Consider the following 14285-nt stretch of genomic DNA (forward strand, 5'->3'; position numbering starts at 1 on the left):
GAGGAGGTAAATGTTACTTGACAGAATTTAATGTGTGATTTTTCCCTCGCTTAAGGATAGTTTGGAACTGTTAAAACATTGTTGACTTTTTATTTATTTATTTTTCTGAAGTACCATGACTTGGAATAGAGAAGGGCTTTCAGTGAAAATAGCTGTCATCTTTGATAGGCATCCGCAGTTGGATCTAAGTTTGCCCCTGATTCATTACAAGGAGAAAATCTTGGCACCCTCAGCAAAATTGAAAGGAAATGGCCCTTGCACTTAGGGAGCTAACAGTCTAGTGGGAAAACAGATATGTAAGCAAATTACCACAATAAAAAATGATAGTTGCTCTAATTAGAGATATGTATAAATCCACACAGTATTGATCTTTCTGGCACTAATTTATAGCATATTATCTTCTACTTATTTATTTGAACTTTAAGTGAATGTGGTTGAGGAACATACCCAAATTATTCTCAAGGTATATTCAGAGTGAACTTTCAGCTTTCAAGATGGCTGCTCTGTGTTTTGGCCATATAGAGGCTACGTGGCTGCCCTGCTCTTGGAATGGTACTTGTTATTCTGCATATGATCCCAAGCCTTACTGCCTTTTCCATGAAGCTCCATACCTTTATAAGGACTCTACTTTGACGTGTTTACCCTGACACCAAAACAAATGGCTAAAAAGAGGAATAAATAGGTCAAGTTGCTGGTGTTCCTTGCAGTGTCTAACAGCTGACTGCAGCTTGTTGTGTTTTCCCCCACTGTCATACTTGACTAAGATTACAATCTGTGGTCCTGGATCCATCAGCTGTTTCACTGTGGTGTAGATAGATAAAACTGGGATCTTCCCTATTCCATTTAAAGAGGGCATTCCCTTTACTGGGGGGAAACAGATCTACTAAGTGCTTGTTAAAGAGCACATTCTTTCTGTCTCCCATATTTCTTGGTCCCATCCAATCCACCCTTCTTAAACACTCCCATCAGAGTTTTCCTTACATTTGATAGCCAGATATTAATGCTTCAGGTGCATGGTACAGTGATAAAGTTTGTTAGGAATCAATAGGCCTGTATTCTGGCCCATGTTTCACTATTCTCTATTGGGTGATGTTAGACAAGACGTTATACTTCTTTGGGTTTGTCTCTTTATTTGATTTTTCAAGTCCAGGGCTGTCTTCACCTTTGGATGCTCAGTACGTAGCACAATTAAAAACAAAAAACAAAAAACCCACTGCTGTCAAGTCGATTCCGACTCATAGCGACCCTATAAAACAGAGTAGAACTGCCCTGTAGAGTTTCCAAGGAACACCTGGTGGATTTGAACTGCAGACCTTTTGGCACAATAAGTAGATCTTAATAAATGTTCCTTGATTAGGAAAATAGTAATCTTAATAACAATAAGCATTATATGTAGAAGTGAATGAAAATATTAATATCCTTGAACATCTCTAAGAATTTTACTATTGGTCTGCTGTCTTTGCCTGTGCTATTGTTTCTTGGATGAGTTGAGTCTACAACTCACAGTCTCCTGAAAGTTTGTCTTGAAGGACTCTAAAGCTCCTTTTTTTTGTATCCAATATCTTTTTCTTATCACAAAAATAATACATGCTTATGGTAGAATATATACAAACGATAGATGAACAAAAAGAGGAGCCCTGGTAGTGCTGTGATTAAGGTCTCCACTGCTATCTGAAAGATGGATGGGTAAGATGTGGCAGTTGTCTTCAGTAAAGATTGCAGTCTTGGAAACTCTGTGTCCTATAGGGTTGCTATGAGTCGGAATCGACTCAACGGCAACAGGTAAGCAAGAAGAAAATAAAAATTTCCATGTACCAGGAAATGTTTTCAGCTGCAAATTATAGAAGACCCAGCTAATGGTGATTTTCTCCAAGTCTATAGATGACAGCCTGGGCTGATGTCCTGGTTTCTCCTCTCTACTGCTCTTAGCTTGTGGCTTTTGTCTTCATATTCACAGTAAAGCTCTAACTCCTACTGGCATCATGTTTGCATTGGGAAGGTACAGGGTAAAGATAAGGGGCCCATTAGCTGAATCTGCCCTGTTTAATCAGGACAAAACAAAAAGCTTTCTAAGAAACCCAACTCTGCAGACTTCTGCTTACATCTCATTTTATAGAGCCATCCCATCTTCGAAGAGGACTAGAGAGGCAAGTTGTAAATGGAGGGTCAGTTGGCCAATGAATGTTTGCCAAACCTTCAATTTTATTATCCAAATATAACCCTTGTCAGTAAATGTGATAAGATAGTACTTACTATTTTTGTAATGTGTTTTTTTCCCCATAATAATATCAAGAATCTTTTTTTTATGTTGTTAAATGTTCTGCCACATAATTTTCAATATCCACATAGCATTTTACTTGATGGCTATACCATAATTAATTTGAACAGTTTTGTAATGTTTGGCATTTAGTATTTCCGGGTTTTACTTTTCTAAATAGTGCTTGATGAATGTCATTATAGCTCTATCTTTTTGCAGAGCCCTTTTGACCCTTCTAATTCTGATTTGTTTTGGTTTAATTTGCACCTAGCAATGAGTGCTAAGAGAACAGCAGAGATTTAGGTACTATCTTTAAACAGAGTTCATTTTTTAGTAACTCAGATAATTTAAATTATATCCCACAAAATGCAAAATATGTCATTGACCTGACAAAATCAGAGAAGCAACTGGTAAAATCTGAGACAGAAGAAAGAGGGAGGAAGCGTGCCATTTTCTGATGGAATCAATTCAATTGGTTCATTTAAAATGGCTTTTGCAAATCTGGTAAAGGGGATCTTAAAGTTTGCAGATATGTTAATTTTCAGATCCCTCCTGCCTGAAAATACATTTTCACCTGATATTCTTTTTGTACAAATGTTGTCAGATGAGAAAGTGAAGGTGGTTCACCTCCCAGCTCACGTGTCAGAGCATAGCATAGGTATGTGGAGATGGAAAGTCTGGCATCCACACAGGGATGAAGCAGGCTCTGCAGAGAAATTTGGCTTCCAGGGGAGTGAAACGGGACATGCTGACACCCCCACTCACTGTGGGGTTTGGTCAGGGGATTAATGAAGCCTTCCCTTGCTTGAGAACTAACAGTGCATCACCCAGACCCAGCATAGGGTCAAGAGTTCTGAAACTTGCTGAGTACATTCCCTTTTACAACTGCGCTTTAAACGTAATACTTTTAAAGATGTATGCCAGGAATCCTTATTGAGAAGCTGGGCCATACTCTTCAACTATATGCAATTATGTTTCCTTTTTTAATGTTGCAAAGTAAGATTACTCTGTATGGTGAATACATATGGCCCGCTTTCTGTGACGTGCCAGACAAATTGAAGGCAGTGGAAACTGACGGGTGGTGAGGATAGAAGAGCAGTGTTGCCCTCTCGGTGAACCATTCGTCATACTGCTTCACCTGTAAGTGGTTTTCCAGTTGCAGCTCACATTCACTAATCACTACATTTGACTCAATTTTACAGGGGCTGATCGTGTTGCCGGGGTTTGCCTTCTTTGCTTTTTTTTGGTTATTGTTATTATAGTTATTTCCTAATAGTTCTTCCAGCAGAGGGGGCTTGTGGACAGAGACAGGCGGTGGGAATCACTAATTCAGTTTCTCTTCCTGCTGTTGTTCATTGCGACTTGTTAGGCTTCTCGTAAGTAGCTGGAATGGACTTTAAAGAATCCATTCCCCTACTCTTTTCCCTCTTTTTGTTGCCAGTAGAATTTCAGTTACAAGATGACTATCTTTAACAGTGGCCACAGAATAGAATAGTTAACTGGTGTTAATGGTCTGTTGTTGTTTTTAGGTGGCCCCGAGCCAGTTCCGACTCATAGTGACCCTATGTACAACAGAACAAATATAGCACTGGGGTGTTTTTTGACTCTCATATTGATCAAAGTTCACATCAGGGGGAAACCAAAGAAGAAAGCAGGAGTAACCTCTTAGTTCAACTCTGAGTCAAATACTAGAAATTATGGAATTTTTCTGTAGCAGAAGCAGAAATCTGTATCCCAAACCCAAGGCGGATCCAAGGCTGGGCGTCTGGTTGAATCAGCCGCACCAATGTCGTAGACATCTACAGGCTCTTCAGTTCGTGAGCTTTCTGCTCGACTTTGGCCAGTCCCTAGAGTTCAGACGCATTGTTAATATAGAAGATTCCCCTAGGGCTGCGTGTGTATATGGCCCAGCAGCTGGTCTAGGCAAGGAAACCTAAGGAAAACATGCTGGTTCAAGGACTAAGAGAAATTGACCTTTGTCTACTAGGGAGACTGACCAGGCATAGTGCTGTGCTGATTAGCCCCACAAAGACTTTTTCTAAAAACTATCTATTTTAAAATCTATTAGAGACTGGGTCCCCTCTCAAGGATAGAGAGTGTTTTGATATTTTAATTAAATAATGCGAAAATTGGGGTCACTATGAGACAGACGCTAACAAAAAGCATTTCACTGTCCCTTTATTCCCAAATGGAGTGTCAGGCGATATCCAGACATTACCTACACTTTGCCTGACCCCTGTCTGAGGTTGAGGATCTTCAGCTGGATGAGTGGTTTTTAGCCCCAGACTGGTTTTGCTGTCTAGTCTAGGCTGGTGGAGGCAGATGACAGACGAGTTGTTTGAGACTTTGCAGCTGAGTTTCTGAGGACATGATGAGGAGACCATTCAGGATGTCTGTGCGGGTGGTGGAGTCAGGGCAGGACCTCATGTTCTGACTTTTTTTTTTTTTTTTAATTTTATTAAGGCAAAAATTATAGGCCTGTGACTTCAGCCAATCAGAATACTTTTATTTCCTTTTGGATACCAAAGAACACATTTCTTTATATATTTTGCAGAAACACAAAAATTTAAAAAAGTGATTTCTAAACAACAATAACAAAATAATCTTTTAACTGGGAATTTTCAGAAGTTACACTTTTTTTTTCTTTTGTTAGAGACAGAAAACCAATCTTTGGGAAAGAGTTTCTTGGATTTGAGAAAAATAGGCAGTCATGGTAGAATGTTAAGTTATTATCTGTTCTTATGAGAAGGCCTAGTTCTTACATGGTGGTGACTTTTCAGACTTTTGAAGGGGATATTCTCAAGTATCTTCCATAATAATATGGTACAGAATTTTGTCTGGGAGGACACTGGACTGAATGAAAACCTATTCCCTCAGCTTTCTGCTCCATATGTACAAACCCGCCTACACTCACACCAGTCTGCCCCTTTTGTTCAATTCTTTTGTTCCTTTCTCTCCATCACCCTCATTTGGCAAAGCTCTGATCCCCACATCACTATCTGCCCACTGTGGGTCTGAATGTGGATGGGTGGAGAAGAAGACAGAACTGTGCTGAACTGCCTTACCTTGCATTTACGTCCACAAGTTTAAAGTGGATCCTCTGCTCTAACTGGCAATCCTATGTCATTTACCTAATGCTTCTTTTACTCTCTAAGACAACTGTTTTTCACCTTCACCTGTATCTTTAAACCTCCAGCTCCCATCCCCAGTTCTCACATTCAGCTGATTCTCTCACTTTATAGTTCACTTGGAAAATAGAAACAATCAGAGAAAAGCTAGCTCATCTCCTCCACCAAATCTACCAGCCTACTGGATTCGCAGCTATCATCTCCACCTTCCCTTGTGGTAGTTTGCATAAACTGCCCGTGCCTTTACTTAAGACCAGCTCTTTGCTTGTGCACTAGAGCTAGAGTCATTGCATCCTACATTGCTCAGCACGATTCCAGTTTATTCCTGGTGTTCTTATTTAATCAGTATTGACACCTTTTCACTCTCATCAGTGTTTTGCTTTGGATGATTCATTTTATGATCACCCTAAGTAGACCCTACCATCTTTCACTTACTTAAAAACTTTACTTCCATAGTTCTCTCTTCTCTCTATCGCAACCTCAGTTTCTCCCTTTCCAATTGATCCCATTGCAGATTAGAAAGAGGCTGTGATTTCTTCCGTGTTTTAAAAAAACCTCATCCGAGATACACTCCCCACTCCTGTTACCTCATTTCTATGTTCCCCTTTATAGAAAAATCTGAGCTACGTATTATTGCTTTGCCTACCCCTCAAAGGCCATTCTCTCCTCAAATCTGCCTTTTGTCCTCTGTTACTCTAGTGAAACCATGATCTAAATCTTCTTAAAATATTTGATTCACTTAATTTTATGAATTTCCTTCCTTTCCTATTGATTGCTCCTTCTCAGTCTCCTTTACTGGCTCCTCCTCTTTTTTTTTTTTTTAACAATCTCTTAATTTTTAATGTTGAAGTGCCTCAGGGGTCCAGCTTGGCTATCTTTTCTTAATTTCAGCAATATATTCTTCAATTCTAGATTTTTCAGTAAAAAAAAAAAGTGAACTTCAGTCTTCTAGTGAAAAAATCTCTGTCTTGTCATCTGTTTCATTGAACATGTTAGTCACAGTATTTTAAAGTCCATGTTTGATAACTACAACATCATGGTTTACTTGAGGGTTTGTTTCTACTGTCTATTTTTTCTCTTGATTCTGTTTCTTGGTATACCTGCTAATTTTTTTCTGAAGATCAGACATTTAGTATGAAAAAGCGCAGAGCCTTTGAATGATATTATCTTCCTCCAAGCAAAATTCATCCCATCCTCTGGTAGGCAGCAGAAGGGTACATCACTTCTATCCACTCAGGGACTGATCAGACTTGAGGCTTGTTTGTAGTCCTTATAATGCTTGGTCTTCTTCTGAGTTATCCTTACGCCTAGAATATATCTCTTCAAGGATCTCAACTGAATTTCTCAAGTGTTTTGTCTTTGGTTGTTCCTGAAACTAATATTTGTCTCCCCCGCACCATGAGACTGATGAAAATTTGGTTTTTATCTTCATTCACTTTGTGCTTGGCATATTAAGAATTTAGAAAATTTTAAAGGGTTTAGAAAATGTTGTGAGGGGAAATAAAGGTACGTACAGGGCATCAGGATAATTTCTGTGCATCTCCCTTCTCTCTAGTGCCTTGTCATTCTCAAACTCCAATTTCTGTCTCCCTAACTCGGTGAAATTGCCATTGACTTTTCTTCCTCTTAGTAGCTGCCCTTTGTCCAGATTCTCAGTTTCTTTTCCAACACCAAGAATCAGTAAATGCAAGGGAAAAGAAGCATACAGAAAACTGGACTCATCACAATGAACTTCCCTTTTCTCAAAGATCTGGTCTGTCAAGTTATGAAGGCATATCCAACTTTCATCCTTGTCAAAGGCACTTTCACTTCTCGCCTAGACTACTGCAATAGGCTTTTTAACTGGTATCCCTCCTTTAATTTTTGCCCCACTGTAGTCAGAGCTACAGATCATAGGCAAGTAATCTTTTAAATAAACAAATAAATCAGATCATATCACTTCCTATATAAAAATACCGTAATATTGTTGTTATTGTTAGGTGCTGTCGAATTGGTTCAGACTTATAGCAATACTATGTGCACCAGAACTAAACAGTGCCCAGTCCTGTGCCATCCTCACAATCATTGCTATGTTTGAGTCTATTGTTGTAGCCACTGTGTCAATCCATCTCGTTGAGAGTCTTCCTTTTTTTTGCTGACCATCTATTGTACCAATCATCATGTCCTTCTCCAGGGACTGGTCCCTCCTGATGACACGGAAATTACGTGAGACGTGTTCTTGCCATTCTCACTTCTAAGGAGCATTCTGGCTGTATTTCTTCTAAGACAAATTTGTTATTCTGGCAGTCCGTGATATATTCAGTATTCTTTGCTAACACCATAATTCAAAGGCATCAATTCTTCTTCAGTCATCCTTATTCACGCATATGAGGTGATTTAAAATACCATGGCTTGAGTGAGGTGCACCCTAGTCCTCAAAGTGACTTCTTTACTTTTTAACACTTTGAAGAGGTCTTTTGCAGCAGATTTACCCAATGCAGTAGGTTGTGTTGATTGTGGATCCAAGTAAAATGAAATCCTTGACAACTTCAATCATTTTGCCATTTATCATGATGTTGCTTATTGGTCCAGTTGTGAGGATTTTTGTTTTCTTTGTGTTGAGGTGTAGTCCATACTGAAGGCTGTAGAGTTTGATTTTCATCTGTAAGGACTTCAAGTCCCCTTCACTTTCAGCAAGCTAGGTTGTGTCATCTGCATATCACAGGTTGTTAGTGAATCTTCTGCCAATCCTGATGCCGCATTCTTCTTCCTATAATCCTGCTTCTCAGCTTATTCGTTCAGCATATAGATTGAATAAGTGTGGTGAGAATATACAACCCTGACCCACACCTTTCCTGAATTTAAACCAATCAGTATCCCCTTGTTCTGTTTGAATGACCGGATCTTGGTCTATGTTCAGGTTCCTCTTGATTACAATTTAGTATTTTAGAATTCCCATTCTTTGTAATCTTATCCATAATTTGTTATTATTCACACAGTTGAATGCCTTTGTATAGTCGCTAAAACACAGGTAAACATCTTTCTGGTATTCTGTGCTTTCAACCAGGATGCATCTGATACCAGCAATAATATACCTGATAGCTCCCCATAATCCTGAGGATTCAATCCAGTATCTCTGACACAGCCTCAAGGCCATTCAAGATTCGGCTTCTGCTTTTTGTGCTCACCTCACCACAGACCACTCTTCCTCTTCCTTCCCGTGGTCTGATCACACTGGTTTTCTGGTTGTTCTTTGAGTATGTCAAGCTTATTCCCACCTCAACATCTTTGTATTTTCCTTTGGTTCTGTCTGGAAGTCTTTCTCCTGAGATATTTATATGCCTTGCCTCCTCCTTGCACTTATGTTTCTCTTCAAATGTCATCTCCTCAGAAAATCCTTCTCTGACCAGGCTATCTAACACAACTCCACATCACATCACTGTAATTCTCTACCTCCTTACCTTGCTTTGTTTTTCTTTACAGAACTAATCACTATCTGACAATATATTATAAATTCATGTTAATTTTTAAAATTGTTCAAATATAACTTCTGTCTTGTTTACTTCCGTATCCTCAGTGCCTCCAACGTTATGTTTGAGCCCATTGTTGCAGCTGCTGTGTCAATCCATCTTGTTGAGGGTCTTCCTCTTTTCTGTGACACAAAGTCTCATCATCCTTGCTGCTAAGGAGTATTCTGTCTGTACTTCTTCCAAGACAGATTTTTTTGTTCTTCTGGCATTCCATTGTATGTTCAGTATTCTTCACCAATGCCATAATTCAAAGGCATCAGTTCTTCTCTGGTCTTCCTTATTCATTATCCATCTTTCGTATGCATATGAGGTGATTGAAAACACCATGGCTTGGGTCAGGTGCACCTTAGTCCTCAAAGTGACGTCTTTGCTTTTTAACCTTTAAAGAGGTCTTTTTAAAGAGGCCTGAGCCATATGATGACTCAGCTCTCTCACCACTTTCCTCTGTGTGAAAGGCTGGGAAACCTTCCTTTGTACAGCGTCCCATAATATCATTTGGCTTTCATTTGATATAGGCACACCATTTACATATCAATTCTGCCTTTGTTGTTTTCTCGTTAGTCCATAACAATTGAAATAGACCATTACTCTGCCATATTCTGTGTTTTTATGATGTCATATCAGTCTCCATTAACTAAATAACTTAATAAATTAAAGCTTTTTCAATGACAATATCTTTCAGTTGCAAATTATCTCTACCAAAGAGCACAATAGCAGACGTGGGACAATTTTAGCATTAGGACATCCCAACCTAACAGCCAGACGTGCTTACTGACACATTGAAAGTTAAAAGCTGTTGCTTTAGGTGATTGTTTCGTGCCAATGACACAGAGAACAGAACAGAATCAATGGGAAAAACTGATATACTCAGGCACTGCTGTTGAATAGCACAGCTCAATTATCAGGTTGTCATTGGGATTCTTCAGAGCATTAATTGGAGTAAAACCATAATTATTAAAAAGAAAATTCTCACAGAATGTTTGGCACTACGGGACTATGTCTTTGGATTTTAATTTGAGAGACACTGACCTGCAGAGTAAAGTTGAAATTTCTTAGCTTGTATTATGAGGCCCTTATTTAACTAGAAGCTGTACTGCTATGGCTGGCAGTAAGATGAAGGTCCAAAAATAAAAGATACTAAGGCAATTGTCCGTGCAAGAGATGATGGGAGACTGAGCTAGGAACGAAGAAATGTGGGAGAGGAAAAGACAGAATGAGAGATGCTTCTGGCAGAAACGAAAATAAAATGAGGGGCCAGGAGGAGGAAGTACAGCAATACCCAAGATAGGCAACAAATGAATCTATGCTACAGGTAAAGAAATAGAGTAGTGGGTTGGCCACCTTAGTTTGTGTTTTTTGTGTTATTTGTGTAAGGACTTATTATTTTGTAGCTTTGAGAGAACACCATTTGCTAATGGGTCTAAATTACGTATTAAGATTAGCTAAATCATGAGGCTAAGGTAGATATGGCAGAGGCGTGCAGTACTTGTATGCTTAGAAGCCACAATCTCTGATTTTTGAGAAGTTGTAGATTAATTAGATTATTGGATTGAGGCTAAATATATCTGTAATCACATAAGTATGTAAAAGAGATTGAATTTGCCTGACCATAAACAGAGAATCTTAAGTTAGGTGGGGGGATAAAAACCCAGCTATACTCTTTTCAAAAACTATGTACTAGAGAAGCCAGTCACCATTGAGTTGACTCCAACTCATGGTTACCCCATGTGTGTCAGAGTAGACCTGTGCTCCATGAGGTGTTCTTACTTTCTTTTTTTTTGATATATAAATGTTTATTAAAATATTAAAAAAAATTTTTTGTCGTTACAGTTGAAAATATATACAGCAAAACAGACAATTCAACAGTTTCTACATCCACGATTCAGTGACATTGATTGCATTTCTCCAATTGTGTAACCATTCTCACTCTCCTTTTCTGAGTTGTTCCTCTGCCATTAACATAAATTTATTGCCCTCTAAGGTTTCTATCCAGTTTTTCTATAGTTGCTGTTGTGAATTTATGTTCTTAAAAGAGCATAATGCTCAAGGAAGATTTTTTTTTTTACAAGTTAAGCTAAATTTTTGTTTGGTTTTAAGTAGACTTCAGGGGATATTTTTGGTCTAGTTTAAGGATTATCTCAGCTCAATAGTTTCAGGGCTTCATCCAACATTCATGGCTGTAGAATGTCTGGAGTCCATGAGAATTTGAAATTCTGGTTTGTATTTCCCCCTTTTGATCAGGAATCCTTGATCAAAATGTTCAATAATGGTAACTGGGCACCACCTGGCTTCTCCTCTCATGGCAAAGGAAGCAATTACCCACACATTCCATGTCCGCCTCCCATTCCTGACTCTCCTTCTTTCTCTGTTGTTCCAAGCAAATTTTTGTTCCATGGATAGCTGCTAGGAAGCTTTTAAGACCCAGGCACTATGCATTGAACTAGGAGGTAGAACAGAAGCACTATATATGTTATTAGGCCAATTAACTGGGATGTCCCATGAAACCATGACCCTAAACCACCAAACCAAGAAATCAAATCCAATGAGATTTTTGGATATCCATAAGCAGCGTCAGCAGGTACTTTTTTTTTTTTTAACTTTTTACAGGTGTACACCTTAGTGACAGCAATTATAATAATCAGCTGTGCAGCCCTACCCTTCACCAACTCGATATTTCCATCACCATTAACTTCCCCTTCCCCATTCCCTCCCACCCCGATAACCACCAATAACATTTGTTCTCTAGACATTTTCCTATTCTTGTCCTTTTATATAAGTGAAGTCATACAATATTCGTCCTTTTGTGATTGACTGACTTTGCAAAGCATAGTGTCTTCCAGCTCCATCCATACTGTAGCACGTACCAAGGCTTTACTTCTCCTACTGGCTGAGTAGTATTGCATTGTACCACATTTTGTTTATCCATTTATCTGTTTATGGGCATTTAGGTTATTTCCATCTTTTGGCTATTGTGAATAGTGCTGCAATGAACAGTGGTGTACAACTCTCTGAGTCTCTGCTTTCAAGTCTTTTGGGTATATAACTAGAAGGGGTATTGCTGGGTCATATGGTAGTTCTATTTTTAGCTTTTTGAGGAACTCCCACACTGTTTTCCATAACTACTGTACCATTTTTCACTCCCACCAGCAATGAGTAAGAGTTCCAATTTCCCTACGCCTTTGTTATTTTCTGTTTTTGTTTTTAATCTTAGCCATCTTGTTGTTGTTGTTAGGTACCCTTGAGTCAGTTCCAGCTCATAGCGACCCTGTAGAACCAGAGTAGAACTGTCCCATAGGGTTTCCAAGGAGCAGCTGGTGGATTTGAACTGCTGACTGTTTGGTTAGCATCCGAGCTCTTAACCACTTCGCCACCAGGGCTCCTTAGTCATCCTAGTGGGAGTGAAATAGTATCACATTGTGGTTTTGATTTGCATCTTTCTGATGGCTAATGACTCTGAGCATCTTTTTATGTATTTGATAGCCATTTGAATGTCCTCTTGAGTGAAATGTCTATTCAAGTTCTTTGCTCATTTTATGATTGGGTTATTTATCTTTTTATTGTTAAGTTGTTGAAGTTTTGTATATATTTTGGTTATTAGATTATTGTCAAATATATGGTTTTAAAGATATTCTACCAGTCAGTAGCTTGTTTTTTTACTTTTTTGGTAAAGTCCTCTTTTCCTTTTCAGATTTCTCATAGCTGGTGAATAGAAACCCAACTAATTTTTGTTTGTTGACCTTGTATGCTGAAACTTTGCTAAATTAAGCTATTAGCTCTAGAAGTTCATAGGGTTTTCAATGGCTGTTTTTTTCAGAAGTAGATTTTATTGGAAGTAGATCTCCAGGCCTTCTTCTGAGGTACCTTAATAAAGGATAATGGCACAGAAAGACTCAAAGAATGTAGATGGAAACTGACAAAATACTCCATGCAAATACCAATTAAAGGAAAGTTCATGATACAGTATTAATATCAGAAAAAATATACTTTAAAACAAAAAGTATTATGATGGATAAAGAGGGTTATTATTTAAGGATGAAAGGAAGATGCACCAGGAAGATACATTAATCTAGAGTCTGCATCACCTCATAAGATCACTTCAAAAATATATAAAATGAAACTTGACAGAATCACCAGGAGGCGTTGAGAACGTACTCAATCATGACTGGGGAACTTTTAACATTTTTCTCTCAGACATTGACAAATCAAACAGACTGAAAAATTGGTAAGGGTGAAGAAGATTTAAAGGACAAAGCTGATTAACTTTATCAGATAGCTACTATCAGAGAATATACATACATACAAAGCATTAACAAACACCAACAAATAAAAATTATATGGACTACCTTCTTTATCTCAGAGGAAAAAAAATAGGAGGCCAAAAACCAATGGAGATCAAAATCTCCTTATCTTTGGAAACTCAGAACCATACTTCTAAACAATTCTTGAGTCCAAGAAAAAGTCATGGTAGAAATTATTTGATAGTAAATACTTTATTTCAAATATGGTGGTACACAATAACAACAGTATATAGAGGGAAATTTATAGCTTCTTAGACCACATATTACAACTGAAGGAAAATTGACTATTAATGAGGTAAGCATTCAACCAGAAGGTGTGAAAAGAATAGCAAAATAAACCCAAATAAAGTAGAGGGAATGAATAATACAGAAATAGTATAAAAATAAATGAGAGCATTTAAAGAAATAGTAGAGAAGATCAACAAAGCACAAACTAATTCTTTAAAAGACTAACAAAATAGAAACATCTGTCAACCTGGAGCAACACGGAGAACACAAACAGTATTAGAAATGAAGAGCGCCCTAAGTATAGATACACTAGAGAATAAAAGATCATGAGAGAATACTATGAATAAATTTACAGCAATATACTTGAAAACCATGCGTGGTAATCACTGGAGGTGCCCCACATACCTATGGTACATACATACTAAACTTGTGTCACAACTAAAACCCACTAAACCCACTGTCGTCGTCACAACTGGAGACCAAGAAACATGATGTCTGGGTTGGGTCTCTCTTTCTGGAATGGAAATTCATTTACTTAGTCAACAAATGCTTATTGACACCTTCTATGCTTTGAGAATTGTGCGTGTACTAACGTATTTTCAGGAGGATGATGGGCGTTAAACAAACCGTTATAAGGATATATATTTACAATTGTGGCAAGTGCAGTACAGGAAAAGTGAGAAAGCTTAACAGGGAACCTAATCTTATTAGGGTAAAGGGCAGATTAGGAAAGCTTTCCTGGAGCAGTGACATTTAAGTCATGACCTATAAGATGAGTAGCAATTAGCCAGGTCGGGAGGGGATGCAGAATCCATAGACTTAGAGCAAAAGGAAAGCCATGCATCAAAGTGGTTTGGAATGAAGG

At 38.3% G+C, this 14285-nt stretch overlaps 1 long non-coding RNA gene across 2 annotated transcripts in view; it reads left to right on the top strand.

The window, feature by feature from the left end:
- The window catches only part of LOC111750577 (uncharacterized), an 802590-nt gene that overhangs the window by 344458 nt on the left and 443847 nt on the right, over positions 1 to 14285 (top strand). The window lies entirely within an intron of this gene.

Source organism: Loxodonta africana, chromosome 22 (assembly GCF_030014295.1).
Source record: "Loxodonta africana isolate mLoxAfr1 chromosome 22, mLoxAfr1.hap2, whole genome shotgun sequence".
Lineage (NCBI taxonomy): Eukaryota > Metazoa > Chordata > Mammalia > Proboscidea > Elephantidae > Loxodonta > Loxodonta africana.